Source organism: Puma concolor, chromosome B4, assembly GCF_028749965.1.
Source record: "Puma concolor isolate L17-30 chromosome B4, mPumCon1.1.hap2, whole genome shotgun sequence".
NCBI classification, from domain to species: domain Eukaryota; kingdom Metazoa; phylum Chordata; class Mammalia; order Carnivora; family Felidae; genus Puma; species Puma concolor.
The window spans coordinates 73122174-73138677 of record NC_141673.1 but is presented as its reverse complement, the minus strand read 5'-3'; the positions used below and the strand labels follow the sequence as shown (position 1 = coordinate 73138677).

The following is a 16504-nucleotide window of genomic DNA, read 5'->3' as shown; positions in this document are numbered from 1 at the left end:
GATCAGATAGAAACCATATAAAAAAGTAAACTAAAAAAAAGGTAAGTTTTGTCAAAAGTACCAAGAAGAAAAAAAAGTGTTGTAATAGAGAAAACAGAAAGTGAATTTATTATAAACAGGGTGAAAAGAACTTTAGTTTATGTTTAAACTGTCAGTACACCAGGAAAAAGAGCCATCAGCATGGGCCTTTTTTTTTTTTTAATGTTCTTTTTTTTAAGTTTTTATTTTATTTTTTGAGAGACAAGAGAGAGAGAGAGAGGGATACGGAGGGAAGGAGGAGGGGCAGAGAGAAGGCAAGAGAGAGAATCCCAAGCAGTCTGCCCTGTCAGCGCAGAGCTCCATTTGGGGCTCGAACTCACAAACCATGAGATCATGACCCCGACACTTAACCTACTAAGCCACCCAGGCACCCCTAATTTTTTTAATGTTTATTTTTGAGAGAGAGAGAGAGAGAAAGAGAGAGAGAGAGCGCGCGAGTGGGGAAGGGGCAGAGAAAGAGGGAGACACAGAATCCGAAGCAGCTCCACGCTGCTTTAGTGTCCTCTGAGCTGTCAGCACAGTTCCCTACTCGAGGCTCAAACTCACCAATTGAGAGACCATGACCTGAACCCAAGTTGGACGCTTTAACCGACTGAGCTACCCAGGAGCCCCAACATGGGTCTTTTTAAAAAACATCCTTTAGGGGCGCCTGGGTGGCGCAGTCGGTTAAGCGTCCGACTTCAGCCAGGTCACGATCTTACGGTCCGTGAGTTCGAGTCCCGCGTCAGGCATTGGGCTGATGGCTCGGAGCCTGGAGCCTGTTTCCGATTCTGTGTCTCCCTCTCTCTCTGCCCCTCCCCCATTCATGCTCTGTCTCTCTCTGTCCCAAAAATAAATAAATGTTGAAAAAAAAAAATTAAAAAAAAAAAAAAAACATCCTTTAAGGGGCACCTTAAAGGTGATCGAGTGTCTGACTCTTGATTTTGGCTCAGGCCATGATCTTACAGTTCGTGAGATCGATTCCCGCACTTGGCTCTGGGCTGACAGTGTGGAGCCTGGCTAGGATTCTCTCTCCACTCCCTCCCTTTCTGCCTTGCCCCATTCATGAGCACTTGCTCTGTCTCTCTCTCAAAATAAATAAATACAGTTAAAAAAATAAAAATAAAAAATACTTTAAGTCATTTCATGAATAATGTACAGAAGAAAAAGTAATAAAATTCAATCAATGTTAAAAATTTTACTAAGACTTGAAAAACATACTAAACCCAAATTTCTATTCTGTAATAATGTGGTTTTAAAGGTATATAGACCTGAAATAGGTAAAGATTTATTTATTTATTTATTATTTATTTATTTATTTATTTATTTATTTATTTATTTATTTATTAAAGAAAAGCAGACTGCCATGTGCAGTGCCTCATTTGGATGTTTCTGGAGTTTTGGAAGCTTGACTACCCTACGTTCTCCTACAAATGGACCTTGAAAGCTTGTTTGGAGGTTCTAGCAGGGGAGTGCAGCTACTCTTATACCCTTGACCAAACGGTCCTCTTCAAAGAAGCGCGCAGCTTCGGGAGGGACGCATATGGAGCGGTGAGGGAGGAAGGGGACACCCACCTAGCCAGCCAGATCAGCCAAATCAACCCTAGCGATCAATGGGGTGACAGATGTCACAGCCAGATCTCCCTCATATCCATAGATAAAGTTTTTTTTTAATTTGACTAACTCCTCATCAGCTACTAGGCCTAATCTGAGGACTATACTTACCTTGTAATACTGATTTCATGATTTCAAACACACCTCTACTAGACTTTGGCTTATCTTTGCTTCCACTTCTTGCACTGGCATTATCAGAACATTTTACTTTGAAAACCGTGATGGCTCGTAATTTTTTGAAGAGAGGACAACCATTTTCTTTGCTCCAAAATTATGGTTTCACTTTTAGACTAGGTATACGTGCCTATCCTTCAGAATCTACTTATGAATCATATCACGTAAATTTTGATGCCAAATATCAGAGAAGATGAAAGAATACAATCACATGTCTTACAGCAAAACAAGATGGCTCAGGTTCATTGTTGCAAAATATTGCATGATAAAATCCTTTCTGTTGAATAACTACTCACGTGAGAAACCCTGTTTCCTTTTTGTCCTTAAAAATATAACGTTCTGTACTGTTTCTTGGGTTTGTGGAAAAATTCATCTAGTATATTATCATTTGAAGACTTATCAGAGAGCTCTAGCACCATGTAGCCTATAAAGGGTTAACAAGCACAAAAGGATATAAATCACTCAGTGTGAACTCCCTGGATTTCTCAGATTTCTCCTGTAGTCTAGGGGAGCATTCTGCAGCCTGCTCAAAGACTCTTTCTCTCCCAGGCTTTCTGAAGTAGATCTTTTTTTTTTCTTTTTTTTTTTTTAAATAAATCCGTTTTTGAGATTTTTGTGATGGAGAATAAGAAGGAAATTAGAAAGACACTAATGAGAGAGGTTTTGTTTTGTTGGGTTGTGGGGGTTGAAGAGGTTTTGAGAACTGTAGGTTGGGAGCAAAACTATTATGTGAGGACAGAGGTGGAAGAGGGAAAACGATAACTAAAAAAATGTTGCTAGGGCTCTCTTTTCACAGTTTCAAGAAACACAAATAAAGGATTTGCTACTTTATTTTACAATTGTAAAAAAACAAACAAAAAAAAAGAATGAGCTAATCTGCAAAATAATTAGCTTTAGTGGTTTTCCTTCCATGCATGGTCTATTTGTTGCACAGAACCCATTTATGTAACATGTTATTTTAGATTTTTTTAATGATAAAATATTTTTAAAAGAAATGTGCATCAAGTATTTGTGGAGCCCCTGCAGCACTTCTGCAGAACCCTGGTCTTCTACACTCCTCTGTAATGCTGTTGATCCTTCCATGGCTGTGTTCTATCTCCCCAGCAACTGGATTCTTATCCCTACATGAGAAGAGATCAGTAATCTCACTTATTTTTGTATCCCCAGCACTAGTACAGATCTTGTATCTCGATATTAATGATCATTAAAAATACCAGTTAAACATGATGCATAATAAATACAACTATTAAACAATCATACGGACACTGATTTGATGAGGTGCCAACTTTTGAGAATTCACTTTCTTGAAAAATTTGCTGTTGTCATCTTCTGAGCAATTTACTTCTTTTTCATGAAAATGGAATGAAGGGTTTAATGTACATGTCTGCTTTCTATAAAAATCTATTACTAAATCAAAAAATAAAAGTTCTTACTAAGTGGTTTTCTCCACCTTCAAAATATGAAATAATCTACTCTGCTAATACTAGCACTATTTGACTTACCAGCAAAATTCAAATATTACTAATAGTAATGATACTCAAATTCTTTGTTATTGTTTTTCCAGAAGAATCATTATGCTAACAAAGTTTTACAAGGAATGTCAATATATTAAACTAAAACAAAAACAAAACCTAACTTCCATTTGAAATTGCTGTGGAGACTCCTGAACCCACATCTGCTCAGTGCTCATCCTCCAACCTCCCAGTTATCCCTGAAGTATGGCTGTGAGAAATACTAGTCAAAAACCACTGGTACAAGGTATTCACACTATACCACTTAAATGTACACCTCAGGTTCTACATACTCTTTCTTCTTGTCACTTGCCTCAGTGTGCTCACAAAATGCAAGGAACAATAGTCTTCATCATTTCAAGAATCTGAGTATTCTGAAGAGTTTTTACTTTAAGGTCTGTATTTAATTTTCAACATCAAACACTTCTGCAAAAACCCTGAACACATTTTTCCCTACTAAACTCCTGGGAAGTAGCAGCAGGGGAGACTTGATTCTTTGGCAGCTACTAAGAAGGTCTTGGTAAGGAGAGACAAAATAAATGACTACATCAGCTTTTAGAAAAACTAGGTTAGAGTGTTGAAACAATTAAATCTGACAAACCCCTCAAATCAATAACCACCACCACAGTTCCCTTAATCTGAAAGACTAAAGACACTCTCTAGAGTTCAAACAGGTCCTCCTCACTTTTTCTTCTCCTCAGGCAAACAAATATCAAGTCTTTTCAATTTTTCTTTCGCATTATTGGAATGGCTTCCCCTTACCATTCTCATGACTACCACTCTCACCCAACCCAACCGCAACCTTCTATATTATCTACTTGATGGACTTTTGTCTTCTCCCCTCCAATCCAAGATTACTCTTCCTTACATTCATTTATTTAACAAATTTTTATTAAACTGTTCAAATCACTGTTCCGAGCACTGAATTTACTTTTACTGTGTGCCATGTTATCACGGGGTGACCTTGATTCTTATTTCAGAGAGAACAGAAGCTATTTGATGAAATCTCCACAATCTCCTATCTGTGCCCATATCCTCTAACTTCCCTATCCGTATTACCAATCACAGCCATGCCTCTATCCCTTATCCCTTCTCCAGGACACCATTCCTGCTACTGACCTCCTTTCTTTCCTGCTTCAGTGATACTTCCTTCTGTAAATAGGTTATCCCTGTCAACATACAAACACAAAACAGTAGCTCTTACCTTAAAAAAAAGAAAGGAAAAACAACTCTTCCCCTAAGTCCACATACCTTTTTAGCTACTGCCCCATTTCTCTGTTCTCCTTTCTACTATATGCATCAAATGGTTTGTCTATAGTCACTTTCAACACCTCTTTCCTCCATTCTCTGAACGTGCTCACCTCCATCAGGTTCTTGTCCCTACCATTTTACTAACACCATTACTTTCAAGATCACCAACAATCACTTTACCATATCCACTGGTCAACTGTAGTTCATTCCTTGCTCAGTCTTTTCAAAAGCTGCATTTGACTGAGTTTATCACTCCTTTATTTCGGGTAAAACTTTCTTCACAAGCGTCCAGAATGCCACACAATTTTTCTCCTGCATCACTGGCTACTCTTTCCCAGTCTCAATTATTGGTTCTTTTCCTTCTTTTACAATTTCTAAAATTTGGAGTGCATCAGGCCTCAGTCTTCAGGTATCTCTTCTATCTACGTTAACCCTCAACGACAGTGCTACTCATGGTGTGGTCCACTAACCAAACCAAGGTATCAGCACTGAGGAGACTAGTACAGATGCAGATTTGCAGACCTTGCTCAAGAACTACAGATATTTTTTATGCACACAAAACTCAAGAAGTGCTATTCAGGGTGACCTCATTCAGTCCTTGCCTTAAATATCATCTGTACAATAGTTCTCAGCCCAGGCTCCACATTAGAATTAATTTACAATACTGTTTAAAAATAACTATGCCTGGGGGGGGGGGGGGAAGTTAAATATTGTTAAATTTTATAAGTAGAATAAGATTTGTAAAATTGAACAGATAACTTAAGAAAAAACTAAATTTTTTTTTAACTGAAACTACTACATTGAACATTAATTTTAATAATCAAAGTAGTCCCTGAATAATCTTTTCTGGGCATAAGAGCTTTCCCCAAGGACACACACACACACACACGCACACACACACACAAAACCCCTCATGTTGAAACATGAAAAAATTGTGATCCATTCCACCCTAAGATATTTAACCAGAGAAGGAAATATATATCCATACAAAGACTTCTTTATGAATGTTCAAGGCAGCTTTATTTGTAATGGCCAAAAACTGAAAACAAACCAAATGTCCACCAAGAGATGAATAAAGAAATTACGGTACATTCATATAATGAAATACTGCTCAACAACAGAAAGGAATGAACTGACACACTCAACAACACAGCTGAATATCAAAACAATTATGCTTAAAGAGGCCATAGAAGACTATATACACTGTTATGATTCCATCTATGAAATTCTAGAATATGCAAACTAATCTATAGAGAAAGCAAATCAATAGTTGCCTAGCAACTGAGGATGGGAAAGGTAGGCACAGGAGGGAAGAATTAAAAAGGGGTACAAAGAAATTTCTGGTGATGATGGATATGTTCACTATCTTAACTGTGGTGATGGTTTCACAAGTATATTCGTATGTCAAAAACTTATCATATCGTACACTTTAATTGTGTGCAGTATACTGTATGTCAGTTATACCTCAATAAAAGCGGTTTTTAAAAATGTTTAACCTAACTGGTAATCAAATTAAAAAATGCCCCAATCCTGAGATAAATCAATGCATCCAAGGTTGAGAACTGATCTATACAACTCCAAAATTTGTATCACCAACCCCAATGTCTCCCCTAAACCCTAGACTTACATAACCAACTGCCTATTTAGCATCTTCACTTCAATGTCTAGTAGCAACTCAAAATAACTTAGCTTATTCAAAACTACTTCTGATTCGTTCCTTCTTCCACTCTTCCAGTCTCTCACAGTCTTCCTATGTTGGTAAATAAACTCCATTTGCTCAGACCAAACACATGGTAGCAGTCTTCATCCTCCACTTTCTCTCACACTCACATCTAATTTACCAGCAAATGCTTTCCACCCTACCTTCAAAATAGATCGAGAATTGGATTTCTCACCAACCCCACTGATGCCACCCTTGTATTGCCACTTGCCCCTGATTCTTCAACTGCTTTGCTATAGACTATTCTCTCACAAAGCAGCCAGGTGATCATTCCAGATATAAATCAAATTATATCACTCAAATTATATCACTCCTCTGCTTAAAACCATTCATTGGGTTCCTCTTCCCCATCTAAACCCCTTCCCCCTTGTTACACTCTGGCAACCAGAATATATGGCAATTGAAAATAAAATCCAAAATTCTTGCTCTAGTCTGAAACCCTACATGATTCAGTCTCTCTCTCCACCTCATCTTCTTTAATCTCCCCTCCAGAAACCTCTATTCCTGTGTCTCAGTTGGCTTGGGGTGCCACAACAAATATTGTAGACCGTGTGGCTTAAACAACAGAAATTTATCTTCTCACAGTTCTGGAGCCTCAAAGTCCAAAATCAAGGTCCAGCAGGGTATGGCTTCTGGTGAGTGCTTTCCTTCTGGTTCGCAGAGAGCCTCTTTCTCACTGTATCCTCACATAGTAGAGAAAGACAGAGATCACTCTTTTCCTCTTCTTATAAAAAGCCACTAATTCTATCACACCTTTCACCAATCTTTATGACCTCATTTAACCTGATTTACCTCCTAAAAGCCCTATCTCCAAATATAGCATACTGGGGATTAAGACTTCAACATATAAATTTAGGGGGAGGGGACACAATTTAGTCCATAATATCCAACCTCAATGGCCTTCTACTCCTGCCTGAGGATTTCCCCTACTTATTATTCCCCTCTGCCTATTCACTCCCTCACTTCTTCCAGGTCTCTGCTCAAATGCCAGCTGTCAGTTAAGTCTTTCCTAACCTGAAATAAAATAACACTCTCCCCTCCAACTCTGCTCCCCACTCTGCCCATTACTCTGTCTCTCTCCGTATGCTTTCTTTTCTTCAAAGCACTTGTTTCTACTTACCATGTTATATATTATTAGCTTATTGCTTCCTCTACCAGAAAGGAATATAAGCTCGCTATCACCCCCATAATTATAAACGGGGACATTTTCCTGTTTCATCTGGTTCACTGCTGTTTGCCCTGTGCCGAAAGAAAGAAAGAAAGGAAAGAAAGAAAGAAAGAAAGAAAGAAAGAAAGAGAGAGAGAGAGAGAGAGAGAGAGAGAGAGAGAAAGAAAGAAAGAAAGAAAGAAAGAAAGAAAGAAAGAAAGAAAGAAAGAAAAGAAAGAAAGAAAGAAAGAAAGAAAGAAAGAAAGAAAAGAAAGAAAGAAAGAAAGAAAGAAAGAAAAAAATCCAATGTGTTTTTAATGGATAAAAGAAAGAAAGAAAGAAAGAAAGAAAGAAAGAAAGAAAGAAAGAAAGAAAGAAAGAAAGAAAGAAAAAAATCCAATGTGTTTTTAATGGATAGGTGAATGTTAAATCCTCCTACTAAAAAATTTCCAGGGACCCTAAGTGATCCTAAGGCAGTTTTTACAAGCCTGGCTATACATTAGCATCACAAGGAGTCTAATAAAAATTACAATACTTGGGCCCCACCTAGACCAATGGAATTAACACCCTCAGGAGTTAAACCTGGTATTTTTCAAAGCTTCTGAGTTGCTCATACTGTCACTGGCCTACAGAATAAGATCAAAGTGCTGGCTGGCTATGTTGTCAGATCTCTCCAAATCAGACTCCAGGATTTGGATCTGTCCAGTAAAGCAAGTTACTACATTTCGAATTGTACTTTCCTAATGCATCTTGGATCCCATCTTTTCCAAATAGCCTTAACTACTCTGGTCTATATACATCTCTCCCCTCTCTGAAACCCGACAGCACATGTAGACTATGTCAGATTATCATATTAAATACACATATAACTATATAATGAAATATAATTTATTCCCATTTTTAAACCTCTTACATTTTTTTAGCCCCCACAAGTGCCATGGACATACTGAACAGATGCCGAATGAAGACAGTTTCTTCATAAAATTATCTCCTTTTCAATTTATATGAAACCAGAGAAAGGGTACATACTCAAACCCTCCTGGTTAAGAACCACTTAGGCGCTCCTGGGTGGCTTGGTCGGTTAAGTGTCTGACTTCAGCTTAGATCATGACTTCACGGTTTCTAAGTCATGGCTTCATGACTTCTGTGCTTGACAGCTCAGAGCCTAGGGCTTGCTTTGGATTCTGTGTCTCCCTCTCTCTCTGCTCCTCCCCCGTTCATGGTCTATCTCTTTCTCTCTCAAAAATGAATAAATGTTAAAAAAAAAAAAAACACTTAAATTACCAGTTATAAAATAAGTCACAGGAATGAAAAGCATAGCATAGGGAATATAGTCAATAATATCCTAATAACTACGTGACAGATGGTAACTACACTTAGGGTGGTTAGCATTTCCTAATGTACATAATTGCTGAATCACTATGTTGTAAACCTGACACCAATGTCAACTATTTATCAATTAAAAACAATTTTTTAAAACAATCAGCAGGGTTCTTAACCCTGACCACACATTGTAATCTCCTGATGAGCTCTTAAAGCAATATATCCCTGTTGGGGCCTGACTTTTAGGGGCTCTGATTTATTTCGCCTGGGTTAGAGCCCAGGTATCCTTTTTTGGCTCATTTTTCCAGTTTCCAAGGTGATGCCAACGTGTAGGAAAGGTTGAAAACCAATGACTAAAAAACATCAAATCTAGATGCTCTTCTTTTTCTAAATAAAGACACTGGCAATATTAAAAGATGTTATTTGATTTTAAAGTCTGTAGAAAACATCACTCATATTTTCCAAGCCTTTCTTTTATGATATGAACTTATATGTCCATATATGATATGATATGGATAGCACACTTATTGATCAAAATAGGTCTATTTTTAGCTAAAACAAATCTTACCTGGAAATTAATTTTCTTTTATTTATGGTTGACTTTCCATTCTTGCAACCTATATTTATGGAGGACTTATTGGTACAAGCTATTTTTCCTAAGTTTCTCTCTTTTCCTTCATTCATTTGCTCATTCATGAAAATGGCAGGCAATTATTGTGTCAGGCAGTCTTCTGAGTTGGTTCCCAATAAGCCCTACCTCCTGGTATTCATGCTCTTGTCTAATCCCCTCGCTGTCAGTAGGCTGGATCTAATAAAGCGCTTCTAACAAACAGAGATAGCAAAATTAATTGATGCTACTTCCAAAATCAGGTTACTAGAAGACTCTAGCTTCCATCTTGCTCACACTCTCCTGCCATGTTGTGGACTCTCTACAGAGTGGCTCACATGACAAAGAACAGTGGAAGCCTCTGGTCAACAGAGGAACTGAGGCCTGCCAACAGGCTGGAAGTAATTCCTCCCCCTAGCATGCTTTGAGATGCCTGCAGCCTGTGAGGGACCCTGAATCAGAGGACCCACATGAGTTACACCCAGATTCCTGACTGGCAGAAACTGTGAGGTAATTAACACTTGTTGTTTTAAGCAGCTAAGTTTTGAGGGAATTTGTTATGTTCCAACAGATAACTAATATATGTATTGACACCTACTAACATTCCAAGTAACAAGATGCCATATGTTACAGAAAATCTAGTGTCTATCCTGGAGGAAGGTTTCTTTGATACACCACTGAAACTTTACGTATTACAAAGAAGTTATGGTACTGACTTAGCTCACCACTGCCTTTAGTGTGGGACAAGCTGTCCCAGGCTTCAAGTTACTGAAGTAAATGCTTGATATGTCCTTCACTTAATGTCCTCATACAGCTGTTCTAGTTGGTATTTCTTTGCTCCTCTGTAGTGTTCACGTTTATTTTGTGCTGTCAGTTACTCCTGTTGCAGTTTACTGTGTCTTGTGTCTCCTTATTCCTTTGCGCTACTGCCTTTCCTCTGCTTCTTGGTCCAGTGTGGGTTAAGACACTGATTTTCAAAGTCATCATCAGACAGTAGTATTGTTCCTTTCATTTTACCTGTCCTTTACTTTTACCACCCAGACCTGTTACTTCCTGTGTTCTTAGAACAGCTTAGCACAACATTCCCAAAGTATGGTCTGTGTACCACTAGTGGGCCCTATCAGTCAATCAAGTAAAATCACTCTGGTATAATCACAAATTTAAAAAGATCAATTATGATTTTTCACAGAAATTCTGTTATTTTGTAAAAATCCAAACTCATAAAAGTAGAGATGAAAATAATTCCAGAAATGCCAAAATTCAGAATAACGATGTAAAGTAAACACTGAGCGAGAGATTTCAACAGAACACAGAATGTCAATCAGAGTGATTAGGGCAGGTGAATCTGCAAGTGTTAATGTGTGCACTAGTACCTGGAAAATTAAAGTGTACTGATAAATATCTAAAAACTGGTTTTAATAAACCAGCATTCTTTTGCCTCTAGTGACAATATAATCCTTTATCAAAAAGTGCCACGAAGTATCAAAGCTTTTGAATAATTTTCAGAATTATTGGCAAACCAAATAAGTTTTTACAAAACAAAAACAAAATACAGTCTTCAGTGTAAAACTGATTCATTCTGTCACTAAAAACAGAGAAGTCTAAAACCACAAAGGCATCATTCATAGTTGTACTTATAATAGCAAAAACATTATAAAGAGAAGCTTTAAAAAACACAGTCACAAAGTTGATGACATGTTTGAAGAGAAAGCATAAGGCACAAAATCCTTTTAATAAATGGTAGAGCTGGGCAATGTATAGTATTAACGTATAATGTAGAAGAGTTAATACTATTACATGTTCACACTAGATTTTTTGCTTTACAGTTAGAACCACAAATACGAAAAAATATCAATCAGTTCTTGTTATATCACAGACAATCTATCTGATAGAGAAGTGATCAATTACTGATTTATCACTGATATCCCAACCTACAGAAAAGGTACCGCCAGTAGAGTGAAACTATATTAAAAACTGTGAACTATGCACAAGGTGGGCTGGGATCAGTACTGACAGAATACCAGCTATTTGTGTAGGTATGCAGTTTTTATAAAAGAGGTTAGAATTACTTGCCTAATCCATATATTGCTTTAGACCTCAATGTATATAGCTAGAAATCAAAAATACACCTCCCAACTTTGATTATTATCAGAATGGTCATAATATCTTTTCTACACAAAGAAAATACTGAATATATTTTCTACCTTAATATAAGCTGTTGCAGGAAAAAGTGTTTACATTTCTTCAAGACACTAATAACATCTGAAATGATCATTTCTAAGATTTCTAACACTTGCTCAAGTAGTATGCATATCTGAGCAGTATGTTTAGCATCTTGAATAGCATGAATATGCTGACTTAGGGTGCAATACAAAAAAAGTTAATTTTAGTTTAAGAAAAAGCCAGATAGCCAAGAGATTGACTTTCCCACTAAGATTAACCAGAAAACTAATTAATATTACATTTGTCACTGCCTCAATCTGAAATATTCAAACTCTCAACATTGTAGGGAGTCAACGTTCATCAAGAATCTGAGAGTAAAAAAAAAAAAAAGTAAAAAAAAAAAAAAAAAAAAAAAGAATCAGAGAGTAAAAGAAACAGCCTAAGAAATTATCTATAATTTAGGGTCATATTCAATCTGAATATCTAGAATTATCTGAATAAGCCATTACTTGTTACCATTTCAGCAAATTATAATTTTAAGTTAGCAGAACTTAAGGGCAGGAAAATAACCATAAAATTTGGAGAACCTGATTTATAGTTCAAGTCCATGAGCTCTATAAAAACTTAGTAAACAATATCTTTCATAGATGTGACTTCTTATAAATAACTGTTTTTTAAAATACTACTTTTAATCACTTTATTTTTTTAATGTTTTACTCATTTGTTTTGAGACGGAGTGGCAAAGAGAGAGGGAGAGAGTCCCAAGCAGGCTCTGCACTGTCAGTGCAGAGCCCTACAGGGGCTCAGTCTCATGAACCCCAAGATCATGACCTGAGCCAAAATCAAAGGAAGGACCCTTAACCAACTGAGCCACTCAGCACACCTTATTTTTATGTCTTATTTTCAGAGAGAGCAGGAGCAGGGGAGAGGGGCAAAGAAAGAGAGAGAGAGAGAGAGAGAGAGAGAGAGAGAGAGAGAGAGAATCTTAAGCAGGCTCCATGCTCAGCACAGAGTCTAACATGGGGCTCGATCCCATGACCCTGGGATCATGACCCGAGCCGAAATCAAGAATCGGATGCTCAACCAGATGACACCCAGTACCCTTAAGTTTTTTTAATTTACATGAAGTTGTGGTATGCTTATATATCCTCTGTGTTCCAAGGATACTTTAAAATTGAGATTCAATGGCATAATGTTTAAGAGCCTGGTTCTGAAATAAGTCTGCCTGGAGTGCAATCCTGCTCTGATACTTAAAATCTCATTTGTCAGTGAGAAGCAATATTGTGAGGAGTGAAAGTTGTGAACATGAAAACATCTTAACACATTGTGTTATACATAACAAGCATTAAAGATTAATAATAAACTATTATTTATTTTTGAAGTTTTTCAGATAATTTAATATATGAAAAAGCTGAAAGCTACTAATTTGTGAAGATAACACTAAAATTTGATTTAGAAATGCATTCTTATAAGAGTTTGTCTCTGTCATTCTGTAATATCTATTTTTTTTAGCCTCATGGTTTTACATATAACTCTATCTTTTTTTTTTATTTATTAGCATGTCTGAGAAACTTTCTAGAAGATGTTGATTTGTCAAGATTTTTGTAAAATCTCAAAATAATTTGCAAACTTGATTTTCATATACATTTATTATCAAGTATGAATGTGCCATCTTTAGTTTTAAGGCACAATTTTCTAATGAATAGAAAATTCGTTACAAAAGAAATTGTTACAAAAAATTGTTACAAAAGAAATGAGAGTTATGAGTAAAGAGAATAACATTTGTTTATCTTTCTGTATACTTCCTTTAGAAATTCACAGGATTTTAATGTTAATTATCTCAGAACCCCACCCAATCACACATATAATAATGAAAGCATTGCAAATGCTGTTAATTAATAAGCACCCAAACCATTATGAATCAATTACTCCAGCACCAAGTTTGATACCCAGTGGGTGTTCAATAAACATTTGTTGAATTGAAATGAATTGACACAACAAACTTGAATTGAGCCTCCTGTGGTTGTTCATTCCTCTTCACAATCTGCATTTTATACAGAAAGTAGCAAATTTACTAAGGGAAATCAATGTCATTTAATTGACAGAGTCTAGCTTAGCCAGTCATGATTAAAGAGGATGGTATTTTCTTGTATTATTGAAATTACACATAAACCCCTTACAAAGGGATTCTGATGTATGTAAAGTATTTCAGCTAGGATTCACCAAGTGTTATGGTAGTCCCATCCTTACTTTTGCTATTTTTTTTCACAATTTTATTTTTTTAAATTGACACCCAAATTAGTCAGCATATAGTCCAACAATGATTGTAGGAGTAGATTCCTTAGTGCCCCTTACCCATTTAGCCCATCCCCCCCAAAGCCCCTCCAGTAACCCTCAGTTTGTTCTCTATATTTATGAGTCTCCTATGTTTTGTCCCCTTCCCTGTTTTTATGTTATTTTTGTTTCCCTTCCCTTATGTTCATCTGTTTTGTCTCTTAAAGTCCTCATATGAGTGAATTCATATGGTATTTTTCTCTAATTTCACTTAGCAAAATACCCTCCAGTTCCATCCATATAGTTGCAAATGGCAAGATTTCATTCTTTTTGATTGCCAAGTAATACTCCATTGTGTGTGTATGTGTATATATATACATATACGCACACCACATCTTTATCCATTCCTGTATCGATGGACATTTGGGCTCTTTCCATACTTTGGCTATTGTTGATAGTGCTGCTATAAACATGGGGGTGCATGTGTGCCTTTGAAACAGCACACCTATATCCCTTGGATAAATACCTAATAGCACAATTGCTGGGTCGTAGGGTAATTCTATTTTTAGTTTTTTGAGGAGTCTCCATACTGTCTTCCAGAGTGGCTGCATCATATTGTTTTCCAGCTTGCATTCCCATGTAACATCTATTTTTTTAATGTTTATTTTTGAGAGAGAGAGAGAGCAACAAGAGTGTGAGTGGGGGGGAGGGGCAGAAAGAGAGGGAGACACAGAATCTGAAGCAGGCTCCAGGCTCTGAGCTGTCAGCAGCTGTCAGCTGTGTGATGCTGGGCTTGATCTCACAAACCACAAGATCATGACCTGGGCCAATGTCAGATGCTTAACCGACTGAGCCACCAAGGTGCCCCATATTGTCATTTTGAAATAAAATGGGACTCTCAAGTCCCAATTTGGAAAAAACTAAAAGCTACTTGGCTTATTTCACCTTTGTTTTGCTCAATTCTAGAGTAGAGATAGACAACTAGCACTAGCCTTGAAGATGGCCCTGATGAGCCTCGTTATCTCTTGGCATTCACCCCTTGTAGAGTCTCCTCCCACACTCAACAGTGCTGATGTGTGTATCCAGAAGAATACTGCAGAAATCACTAAGTGGGATTTTTGAGGGTAGGTCATAAAATTCACAGTGACTTCCATCTTGTTCACTCTTGGATCACTCAGTGTGGGAGAAGCCAACTGTTATGTCATCAGGACACTGAAGCAGGCCTATGGGGAAGTGCAAATAGCAAGGAACTAAGGCTTTCTGCCAACAACAGCCAGTGTGACTACGCCATCTTGGAAGCAGATGCTGCAGCTGAGTCAAGCCTTCAGATGCGGCAGCCTCATTTGACATCTTAATTGCAACCTCATGATAAATCCTGAGCCAGAACTATTAAGCTAAGCTGCTCCAAATTCTTGACTCACAGAAACTGTGAGCAAATCTTTTGGGATGGTTTGTTAAACAGAAATATATAATAAATCTGTTTGCCAAAAATCCATGTGAAAAGAGTGGTTTCTGGTATGGGAAGAAGGAGGACAGATGAGACAAAGAGGGAGCAGAATAGGAGTACAGGTAATTAAAAAGTGAATAGAATAGGGACACCTGGGTGGCTATGTCAGTTAAGCCTCGAACTTCAGCTCAGGTCATGATTTTGCAGTTCTTGAGTTCAAGCTCTGCATCAGGTTCTTGTGCTGACAGCTCGGAGCCTGGACCTTGCTTCAGACTCTATGTCTTCTCTGTCTAACCCTGCCCTGCTTGTGCTCTGTCTCTCTCTCAAATAAACATTAAAAAAAAAAAAAAGTAATCTATTAATGCAAAGTGTTCAAAGTGTTTTTGACTATCATTTCTAGGTTTCTTTTTGTTTTGTATTTTGAGAGATTGAGACAGCAGGGGAGGTCAGAGAGAGGGAGAGAAGAGAGAGAGAATCCCAAACAGGCTCTGCACTGTCAGCACAGAGCCTGACGTGGGGCTCAAACTCACGAACCATGAGATCATGACCTGAGCTGAAATCCAGAGTCAGCCGCTTAACCAACTGAGCCACCCAGGTGCCTCTATTTCTAGGTTTCTAAGATGATTTTGTTTTAACTTTTTTTTAGTTTATTTATTTTGAGAGAGACAGCACAGCAGGGGAGAGGCAGAGAGAAGGAGAGACAGAATCCCAAGCAGGCTCCGTGATGTAAGCACAGAGCCTCATGCGGGCTTGAACTCACAAACCTTGAGATCATGACCTGAGCTGAGATCAAGAGTCAGACACTTAACTGACTGAGCCACCCAGGCGCCCCAGTTTCTAAGAGGATTTTAATTTTCTTCTTTGTCCTATCTCTATTTTCTACACCTTTAAAAAATGTTTTACTTTTTGAAATAAAAACAAACTTTCAAAGTATTCATATGTATAATTTTATTATATAATACTTTACTTGCAAATAACTGAAGGTCAATTGTTAAGATCACTATTCACTTCAAAGCTTCACCTATATGCAAGATACTGTGCTAAATCCAAGAAGGGGCTAAAAAATGAAGACAATATGGTTCCTAACATCATGGAGCCTCTGTTTTAGTGGGAGAAACAGACGTGAGGGATCCAATAATGGCCTAGAACATAGTATACTCTCAGTAAATATTTGTTGAATAAATATGAAAGGTAGGACACACTAAAAGAGCACACCTACAACTGGGAGAGTCAGAGTGGAAAAGAAAAATGTTAG

The 16504-nt window shown here is 37.4% G+C and overlaps 1 protein-coding gene across 5 annotated transcripts in view; it reads right to left on the bottom strand.

Annotated features, from left to right (window-relative positions):
* Positions 1-16504, bottom strand: part of YAF2 (YY1 associated factor 2) — a 76144-nt gene that overhangs the window by 9706 nt on the left and 49934 nt on the right. The window contains exon 5 of one of the 5 annotated variants that reach the window (XR_015253668.1): positions 908-2927. The exons of the other annotated variants lie outside the window; for them this stretch is intronic. The gene's annotated coding sequence lies outside the window, so the exon portion shown is untranslated. Of the gene's footprint in view, positions 1-907; positions 2928-16504 lie in introns of those variants that run through there. 5 annotated transcript variants of the gene reach the window in all.